This window comes from Hydra vulgaris, chromosome 14 (genome assembly GCF_038396675.1).
Source record: "Hydra vulgaris chromosome 14, alternate assembly HydraT2T_AEP".
In the NCBI taxonomy this organism is placed as follows: Eukaryota; Metazoa; Cnidaria; class Hydrozoa; order Anthoathecata; family Hydridae; genus Hydra; species Hydra vulgaris.
Window position 1 is genome coordinate 25,977,311 of NC_088933.1, and position 11,092 is coordinate 25,988,402.

Sequence of the window (11,092 nt, forward strand, 5' to 3'; positions counted from 1 at the left end):
AGCACCAATGTTAGCAAAGTAGTTGTTAAATTCATTGGAAATATCTCGCTTGTTGTTTGATTCACTTTTCATTAATTCATTAATTATTACTCTGGAAGGCATTTTGTTAACATTAAATTTACTTTTACCAATTATTTCCTTCATATTGTCCGATGTCTTTTTTAAGTCACCATTAAATTTTTGTATTTGATTAGAATAATATAAAATTTTGTGTTTTTATTTTTTATTTTTTCAAATAGGTTTTTGTATTGCTTGTAGAGGGATAGGTTCGCTTTGCTTATACTTTTTAAATATTTTTTTTAAGTATACCTTTTTCTTGAATTGGAAAATTTTTAGTATATTGTAGGATTAATAAATTTATAAAGTTAATGTAGGCAGTGTTTGTTCCCTTGATCACATTCTTGGTAGATCTTTTGTCAATTTGTTGCCGATAGCAAGTCCTTAAATTTTTGAATAGACGTTTCATCGATAATTCTTTTATAACATAAGGTTTTTGAATTATTAATTTTGTGGAATTTTGTGACAAAGAGAAGTATATTGGAAAGCGATCTGAAATACCTGTTTTTGTTATTCCAATTTTTAGAGGAGGATCTTGTATTTGTTTGTTAAAATATTGTCAATAGCAGTAATAGATTTGGAAGTTACCCTGGTAGGTTTGTTGATAATGGGTAAGACATTAGGTTGAATCAAAGAAATTTTTAGTAATGCTTGTTGTACATTAAAATATTTATGTTTATATCTCCAATTATGGAGGTTATGTTTATATCTCCAATTATGGAGATTATGTTTATATCTCCAATTATGCTTATATCTCCAATTATATCTCCGATTATAGAAATTTTTAGCATGCTTGTTGTACGTTAAAATATTTATGTTTATATCTCCAATTATGAATAACTTTTTCTGTTATTTATAATTATTTTTCTCTATTTTTTGTAATTATATGTTTCATATAATTTGAAAATTTACAATTATCACCATCAGGTGGTCTGTAGCACGTAGAAACTAGAAAGTTCTTTGAGGCAGTGTTAATAACTTCCATTGTGAAGACCTCACTATCGCCATCAGAGTTTGAAAGATCATATCTTATCTTAATATTTAGATATATACAATTTGTATATAATTCACAATTCCTCCTCCTCATTTGCAAAACTGATCTTTCTTTAAAAAATAATTTAGAGTTTGGAATTTGGAGGTCAGAGTTTGTTTCTGCTGCTTTGTCAGACCATCAAGTCTCTTTAAGGCAGATCATACTGAAAGTATGTCTTCATTCAAGGAGAAAGTTTTTTAATTTGTCTATATTAATAAGTAAACTTCTGATGTTTATGTGTATTACCGTAAAGTTATTTACAGTGGATTTTAGTTCAAATTTAAAATTCTGCATATCAAAATATGCAGAATCGGAGTATTTTTCGTTTAAAAAGCTAAAGTCATAATGATTGATCGGTAAAGATTTATTAGCAATTTCGAAGATATTCAGACGCCGCGTTTCAAAGTCTATTGCTTCATAAATCATAATGATTTTAGAAAATAAAAACTTGAAAAAAAATGCGCTCGCTTAAAACAGCTGTTTAATTATTTCTTTTATAGAGTTTCTACAATCATCCCAGCTTTCACCTTCTTTTTCCTTTACACTATGGATCCTTAAATTGTTTCTGCGTGAGATAGTTAGTTTATATCGTACCCCAAGTTTGTTGTAATTTTTTCCAACTTTTTATTTATATTTTCTTCTTGAAAGTTCAAGCTCTCATTCATTTCGTAAATTTCTCTTTCAATGATGGCATCTTTTGAATTGCTTTCTTTTGCTTCATAGCAAAATTAGTGACTTTTTAAAAGTCACTACTTTTGCTGTGTAGTGACTTTTGAAAAGTGTTTTTTGTGTAATGACTTTTGAAAAAGTAAGCTGTGCTTAATGAACAATATCTACTGCTTTTTTTTTGAAGTATTCTATATATATATATACATATATATATTTTTTTTTTTAGCTTTTACTTATTATATTTCGATAATATAGTTTACATTTTTATCTTTACATTTTTATCTTTATAACTTGTTTGTGGTGAAAATGTTTACTTGCAGAACTTGTGTATCTTTACTTAGAAATTTGTTTTTCGAGTTTTTATATCCGGTTATTAGTTTTGTTCAAATTCACAATTATTTTTAGTTGTTAAACATCCAAATCTTCAGTTTTTTAAGAAATTATTAATCTTTTCTCCTTTCGTCGAAATGTTCGTTTTTCAGTTTTAATAAAATAACACTTCATTTTTTCTTCTTTTCTTTTTCTTCTTCTTAATAAAGACGTAGATACTAAGAAATTGCTGTTTTGAAAAATGTGTTCAGTTCTGAGAAACTTTTTTTTTATTGTTTGCATGTAAACACTTATATATATACACACACTTACACACATACATATATATATACACATACATACATACATACATACATACATACATACATACATACATACATACATACAGACACACACACATACATACATACATACATACATACATACATACATACATACATACATACATACATACATACATACATACATACATACATACATACATACATACATACATACATACATAAATACATACATACATACATACATACATACATACATACATACATACATACATACATACATACATACATACATACATACATACATACATACATACATACATACATTCATACATACATACATACATACATACATACATACATACATACATACATACATACATACATACATACATACATACATACATACATACATACATACATACATTTTGTATGTATAAATTGTACTCTTTTTTTTAATATAAAGTTTTACATTTACAAATATTGGAGTTTTTATACTTTTAATAAATTATAATAGAGAATATAATCACCACATCATTAAGATTAAAAATAAAATAACAAAAAGAAAGTTTAAATAAAAACTTGGTATCTGATAGAAGATCTAATGATCTTGTCGCCAGAACCATAAATTGTTATAACAAAATACAACTTAAGCTATTAATAAATATAAACAAATAAAAATGAAAAAATACAAAACAAAAGAGCGTATTTATATAAATTTCTTATTTTTAAAAGTGTATCAAAATATTGTCATTAAAAAGAATGAATTCTTTTAATTTCTTTTTAAATCAAAATTAGGTAAAATGATTTTGTTCCAGAGATTTGGTGCACGATAAGCTATACAGAATTGATTGAATTTTGTTCGACAAAAGGGTTCATAGAGTGAGTTATCATTTCGTAGTGTATACTTAGTTTTTGTTTTTAAGGTAATAAAGTCTTTAAAAGTGTGTAATGACGGATTGATTTTACATTGAAACATTAAACATAATATTTTATATACTTCACTTCATAAATATTAAGTACTTTTATACTATTTTTTAAATAAAAACCTTGAATGCGTAAATCGATTTTCAAAACAAACTAAGCGTATTGCATGTTTCTGACGATGATAAAGAGTACGCAACTTACTTTTGCTTGTACTTCCCCAAGCAATATTGCATAGTTAATATAACTATGTATAAATGAGTAACAGAGTTAGATTAAAATGGTTTTGTTTAAATAATTTCTTGACTTATAGAGGACTCCTATATTTTTAGAAACTTTAGTGCAAATGTAGTCAATATGCGGTTTCCATGTAACATTCTCATCAAGATAAATGCCAAGAAAACTAGTAAAAGTTTCCCTATTTATTTCAAGTTCATCAATAAGAACTTTGGCATGGTTGTTGGTAAAAAACGTTTTTTAGATATAGGGTGAAACAGAATGTATTTTTGTTTTATCAAGGTTTAAGGTTAATTTGTTACATTTAAACCACTCAGATACGCATTTAAGTTCTTTATTCATATTAGAAAACAGCTCATTAATAATGCTGTTTGATAAGAACAAATTCGTATCATCAGCAAACATAATACTTCGAAGATTAGCTGCTTTACTTAAATCATTGATATAAATTAAAAACATAAGATGACCTAGAATAGAACCTTGTGAAACACCACAGGTTATTTCAATATAGTCACTTTGAAGGCCATCATTAGAGGTAACAAATTGCTTTCTATTTGATAAGTAACTATGAAACCATTTTAGCATATTGTTATTAATTCCATAGTATTCGAGCTTTTTAAGCAATATTTTATGGTCAACGGTAGCGAAAGCCTTCGAAAGATCAATATAGACTCCTAGGGTATATTGTTTTTTTTTTGAAAGATTCTGAGATTTCCCTAACAAATTGAATAATTGCGTGCTCAGTTGAAATTTTTTTTTTTAAAGCCAAACTGTTTGGTATGTAATATATTATTTTGGTCAAAATATTTAAATATTCTATTATATATTATTCTTTTTAATAATTTTGAAAAAGTTGATAGAACCGAAATTGGGCGATAGTTGTTAATATTTGTTTTATCGCCTCGTTTGTAAATTAGAATAATTTTCGCATTTTTCAATTGATCCGGGAAAACTCCTTGTTTTATAGATGCATTAAACACTTTATAAAGAATATCTTTCAGACTTTCATAACAATCTACAACTATGTTACCACTTACTTTATCAGCACCAATACTTTCATTTCTTTTTAGAGATTTAAAGGCTCTATCAAGCTCGTCCTGGGATAATTCAGAAGAATACTCATTGTTATAATAAGATTTATTTATAGGACACAAGTAGTCTTCAAACGAACTCTCGGTCATAGGAATTTCTCTAGAGATATTGGTTCCAATTTCAGTAAAAAGTTTGTTAAAAATGTTTGCTCGGTTCACATATATTTAAGTCTTCAAATTTTATAGTTTGTGGTAAAGAACTTAAGTGATTTTTTGATTTTCCTGTTATTTCTTTTATTATTTGCCAGGTGCGCGTTGAGTTGTTATTAAATTTATTGATCAGATTATAATAATATTTTTTTTTTAGATTTTTACGAATTTTTTTAAATAAATTTTTATAAATTTTATTTATTTTTTCATTTGCAGAAGATTTTGTCTTTAAATGTTTTATATACAACTTTTGCTTTATTTTTGAAGATTTTTTTAAGCCTTTTGTAATCCAAGGACTGTTAAAGGTTTTATGACTTATTAATTTTTCACATACTGGAAAGTTCGCGTCATATACTAAGTAGAATGTTTTCGAAGAATTTATTATAAATAGTATTTGCATCTTCATTAAAGTAGATACTCCCCCAATGAAGTAATGATAGTTGATGTTTAAAATCATTTAATTTTTTGTCGTTGTAAACACGTTTTTTTACAATTCTATTTTGTTTAATTTTATTAGATAATGTTGTGTTAAAGGTTAGGAAAATAGGGAAGTGGTCCGATAAATCAGTTTTTATGATACCTTTTTGAATGGAGTTATTAAAGATGTCTGTAGTAAAAATATTGTCAATGAGAGTAGCAGAATTCTTAGTTGCTCTAGTTGGATGATTGATTAGGGGAACTGCGTCTGCTAAAAAAATTTCATCATAGAAACTTCTCACTTTTTTGTCGTCGTTATAAATAAAACAGTCCATACTAAAATCCCCAATTATAAAGTTTTTTTTCTTTCGTTGTTACCAGCGTGAACTATATTACGTTGCAAATAAGAGCTAAAATTTTCGCACGTGCCGTCAGGTGGCCTATAGTAGCAGCTTATAAGTATGTTTTTTCCTTTGTTAATAATTTGTTCAATTGTTGCGATCTCTTTATCTTCGTCAGAAACGCTCAAATCGCTTCTAACTTTATACGCAATGTTTTCTTTAACGTATATCAGAACTCCTCCACCGCGTTTATTTTTTTGTCTTTCTAATGAGACTAATTCAAAATTTTTAAGATGAAAATTAGAATTATTTTCAAGTTCGTAAGTAGAGCACCAAGTTTCCGTAACACGTATAATATTAAAAATTATTTCAGTTTCTTCTAGAAAATGCCGAAAGTTTTCATTATTTTTGCTTAAACTCCTTATATTAATGTGGAGGATTCTGATTTTTTCACTGTTTATATTATTTATATTTTTAAAACGAAATTCTTTAATGGTGCTGGGGTAATGATATAAACTGTCCGTGTACATATCAATAAAAAAATTTACATCTGGGTCTGCGTTTTCACCTGATATAATGTCTGTAAAAATTATTGGTTAGTGATTGAAAGTCATTCATTTTTATAATTATTTTTTCATTTGCACAGGTTTAAAGAATTTCTTTTTGTTATTGTTATTATTAATCGCGTGTTATCAGTTTGTTATAGACTACTTTTGCATACTTACTTGAGGATCTTAATTCTTTGTCTTTTTCAAAGAGTATTTTTGTTTTTGACTCAATCGTTCTTTCGCTGTAGTCGTCGTTGAGATATATCATTCATTCCAAAGCTTTAGTCGTTTATAATGATCTAATATTTTTTCTTTATCTTTATAGTTAAAGAAAATAGTTTTACAACTATTGTTTGTGAGTTTTTTGTCCAGATTCTTTTTGTTTTCCAGTTCTGTGGGCTTTTTCTAATTTGAATGTCATGTTTTATATTTAATTTTTCTTTAATGAAACATTTTACTTTCGACTCGCTTTCTTCCTATGATTCGCTTTCTTTTTCTTCAAAACCTTCGAAACTCAAGTTGTTTCTCCTGCTACGATCTTGTAATTCAGCAATTTTGTCGATGAAAAGTTCACTTGAATTTTTTTTTTTCATTTTCTTTGATATGATTTTTTAGTTTTTCTAGAAGTTCGTTCGTTTCCTTTATGGTTTTTTCGTATAGTTCGTTTTGAAAATTCATCCCGTTGTTTATTAAAGCAATTTCGTTTTTTAGTGATATATTTTCGTTTTTTGAATTGCTCTATTTTTCCTTCAGGTTTGTCAATTTTCTCTCCAAAGATTTTTAACATAGTATTTTCATAGGCTTCTAATAGCTCTTTCACTTGCGTGATTGTTAAACTTTTAAAGAAAAAGAGCGTCTTATCTCGATGGAAGCTTTACCCAAAAAAGCATATATATATATATATATATATATATATATATATATATATATATATATATATATATATATATATATATATATAGTACAATCTCTCTAACTCGCATATATATATATATACAGTACAATCTCTCTAATTCGAATCTCCTTAATTCGAAAACATCTATAATTCGACTAAATGTAAAGTCACCGTGAAATGCGCTTAAGAAACCTTTTTGTTTAACTTTTTTATAAATCGAATCTCTATAGTTCGAAAACCTCTACAATTCGAATGGATTTTTCAGACTTGTCAGTAAGATTCTCTCTGTAAATCGAACTTTTGAAATTTTTGTCGCATAAAAAGCTCGTTAACCATCGAACTCTTTTTTCAAATTCGAATTTTTTAATTTTATGTTAACCCTTTTGTGAAGAGTGACCCGTATGGCGGTTCATAAAATTTGTTTCTAAATGACGAGTGACCCGTATGGCGGTGCATAAACAATTTTGAATATTTCAAATCATCTATAGCAAATGGGGAAAACTTTAAACTCATTTTTGAAATGTGAATAATATCTTAAGTTAATCCTTCAAACCGTTTGTTAACTGCATTTATGGATCGCTCAAAAATTAATTTTAAAAAATGACAAAAACAGATAAAAAGTATACTGTCATGAATGAGATCCTTGATATTTTTTTCAGTGATAGTGGTGAAGATTTTTTTTGTTTGATCACCAAAATAAATGCATCATTTATTTAAATTAGAAAAGGGTATGTTTATGTATTTCTTCTTTATTTGTTAAAGGTTACATAGAGAAACTATATATTTTTGTTAATTTCAACATTATATATTTTGATCACGTTACTAAGATAATAAATTTTTTTTTTTAGTTTTTTAATTTCCTGAAAGCCAATTCTTTGACAAAAAAAAAAAGGTCTTATTTTTAAAATTCTGACAAGTAATTTTTATTTTATACTCTTTTAATTGATCATGATCCTATATCGTTATTTTACACGCAGTCATATAGCTGTTTTTAAGTCAGTCGCGAAAGGGTTAAACAATTTGCGTGAATTATATCCTTCTAATTAAAAAAAATCATGGCATCAAAAAGGCTTGATAAAGAAAACAATTTATAGCTAAAATACAAAGTTTTACTGGAATTGGAGAAAGGAAAAACAAATAAAGAGGTTTCGATATTCCACCAAACACTCTTTCAACCTGGTAAAAGAATAAAAATAAAGTCTTTGACGCTTTTCGTCAAGGAAATTCGGCTAAACTCGGTGAATGTTGATACGTATTATCAAGTCAACAAAGCTGTACTTAAATGGTTCAAACGAATGAGAGCTGATAATGTCCCAATTAGTGGTTTGCTGATAAAAGAAAAAGCTTTATATTTAGCGAAAGTATTAAGCTTTGAAAATTTTCATGCTTCGAATGGATGGTTAGACAAATTTAAGAAAAAGTAAATTAATTTTTTATTTCTCTCCAGTTTTTATGATTAATGACTTTACAATATATGATTATTCTACAGCTTTTTTTTTAATTGCTTAAAAAAAATAAAGTAAATATTTTTCAGAGTTAGACATTCTGGAAACTTGCAAAGACCTCAAAGTTATATTCAAACGTACGTATCGCATGTATAAGTTACGTCAAAGCAATTGTAATTTTTTTTTGTAGATATGGTATATCTTTCAAAACCATTCCTGGAGAGGCAAAGCCAGTTAACGATCAGATGATCGCTCCATGACTTGAAACCACACTGCCTACAATTCTCTCTCGATACCCACTTGAAAATATTTGTAATGCCGATGAATTCGGTCTTTTCTACCAATGCTTGCGTGACAAAAGTTTACATTTAAAAAATGAAAAGTGCAAAGAAGGCAAGCATAGTAAAGTTCGCCTGACTGGGATGACCGCAGGTAATGCTAAAGGAAAAAGACTTTCAATGTTTGTAATTGGAAAATTGAAGTCTCTTAGATGTTTTAAAGGTGTGGAAAATATTCCTTGTCGCTATCGGGCCCAACCAAAAAGTTAGATGTCGGCAGAATTATTTCAGGAGTAGGTTAAAGAAGTTGACCTAAAGTTTAATTTTAAGAAAAGGAAAATCGCTTTAATTGTAGATAATTGTTCTGCCCATCCTAACATGCAGAAACTTGATTGGGTGGAGCTAATCTTTCTTCCACCGAATACATCTTCGATCACCCAACCTATGGATCAAGGAGTTATCCGATCTCTTAAAGCCAAATATCGCTCACTTGCAGTGAAAAAGCAAATTGCTGCATTAGAAAAAGAGTACAAGATGCTTAAGTTTCTATCATAACTGCTATGTTAATGCTAACAAAAGCATGGAATTCCATTCCAGATCAAACCTTCATAAATTGTTTCAAAAAATCAGGAATATTATTAAAAGCAGTGGAAAAGCATGTAAATGATGATAACAACCCTTTCTGTGGCTTAGATGTAGACGAGACTGTAATGGAAAACTAAAGAGATAATCTGTTCGAATTGTTAAAAAAAAATTCGATGCAAATTTTAACCTCACGGCCGACAAGCTAGTAGACATAGATTCCGATGTTTTGTCAACAAATCATCAGATGAAGACATCATTGCAGAAGTTTCTGAGCATGATGTTATTGAAACTGAAGAGGAATCCGATGATGAGTGCGTTGGTGTCTCTGACAATGCTACCAAACCAAGTCTGAACGAAGCGATGCATGCTGTCACTGTACTCGAGAATTACAGTCTTTATTCTAACTTTGGAGATGATTTGAGGAAGGCTCTTAAAGGCATAAATTGTGTCATTGAAATGGATTTAAAAGCTTCAAAAAGACAATCTACAATTACTGACTTTTTTTTTTGAAAATGCAAAAAATTAAATCACATAATATATATTGCATTTAGGCCTAAGAATCATTATTTGTTTGTTTGTTTCATTTCTATTCGTTACTTTGACAAGAATATTTGAAAAAAAGTAAACTTTCTATAATTCGAGAATCTCTTTAATTCAAACTTTTTTTCCCCGTTAAATTCGAGTTAGAGAGATTGTACTGTATATGCATATATATATATATATATATATATATATATATATATATATATATATATATATATATATATATATATATATATATATATATATATATATTAGTAGAAAATCACTTAACTAAATTTTTTTTTCCATTTGACACTGTGTTTCATCAACAAAGATTCATCAGAAATGAGTGATCAAATTAATAAAACTTCAATTTATACCAATTTATCGAAATACAATTAAAGTTAGCTACAGTTGCACAAAAAATATGGAAAGAATTATAAAAGGTCACAATAAGGCTTTGTTAAACAAAAAAGAAATCCTAATTGAAAAAACTACAGAAAATTGTAATTGTAAACAAAAAATCAATTGTCCAATGAGTGGAAGTTGTTTATCAAAAAATGTGTAAATGTGTTGTTTCCTCTAAGAATGTACCTGATAAACAATATATTGGCATAACAGAGGGTGAATGGAAAAAACGTTTTGCCAATCATAAGCAATCTTTCAAGAAGAAAAAGTATTCAAAAGACACCATGCTGTCAAAATATATATGGGAAATAAAAGAAAAAATCTTTGATGATTTTGTACTAAATTAGTCTATCCTTAAAACAGCGCCTGCATATAACAATATTTCCAAAAAGTGCATACTATACCTACAAGAAAAATTTGAAATAATTACACATGCAAATCAAGAATGCTTATTAAACAAAGGATCCCAATTAATTTCTAAATGTAGGCACAAAAACAAGTTTTCCCTAAAAAACTATAAAAATAAATGAGTTCAAATAAAATTTTACATTAACTACCCTTTTTAAAAAAAATAAAAACGTTTTAAAAAAATAGCATAAGTAATCATTTCTAAAGAATTCTTTTTATAATAGTGTCAGCAAATTCCACAAATGTGTGAAAATTTACAGTATTTAAGACATTTGCAACTTCCTGTAATTTAATTTTTGGTATAAATTTAAGTTTTATTAATTTGATCATTCATTTCTGATGAATCTTTGTTGATAAAACACAGTGTCAAATGGAAAAAAAATTTAGTTAAGTGATTTTCTACTAATATATAATTGCTCTGTTCTTTTAAGAACATTGAGCACTCTATTGTGTAGAATACTTTTTAAAGTTGT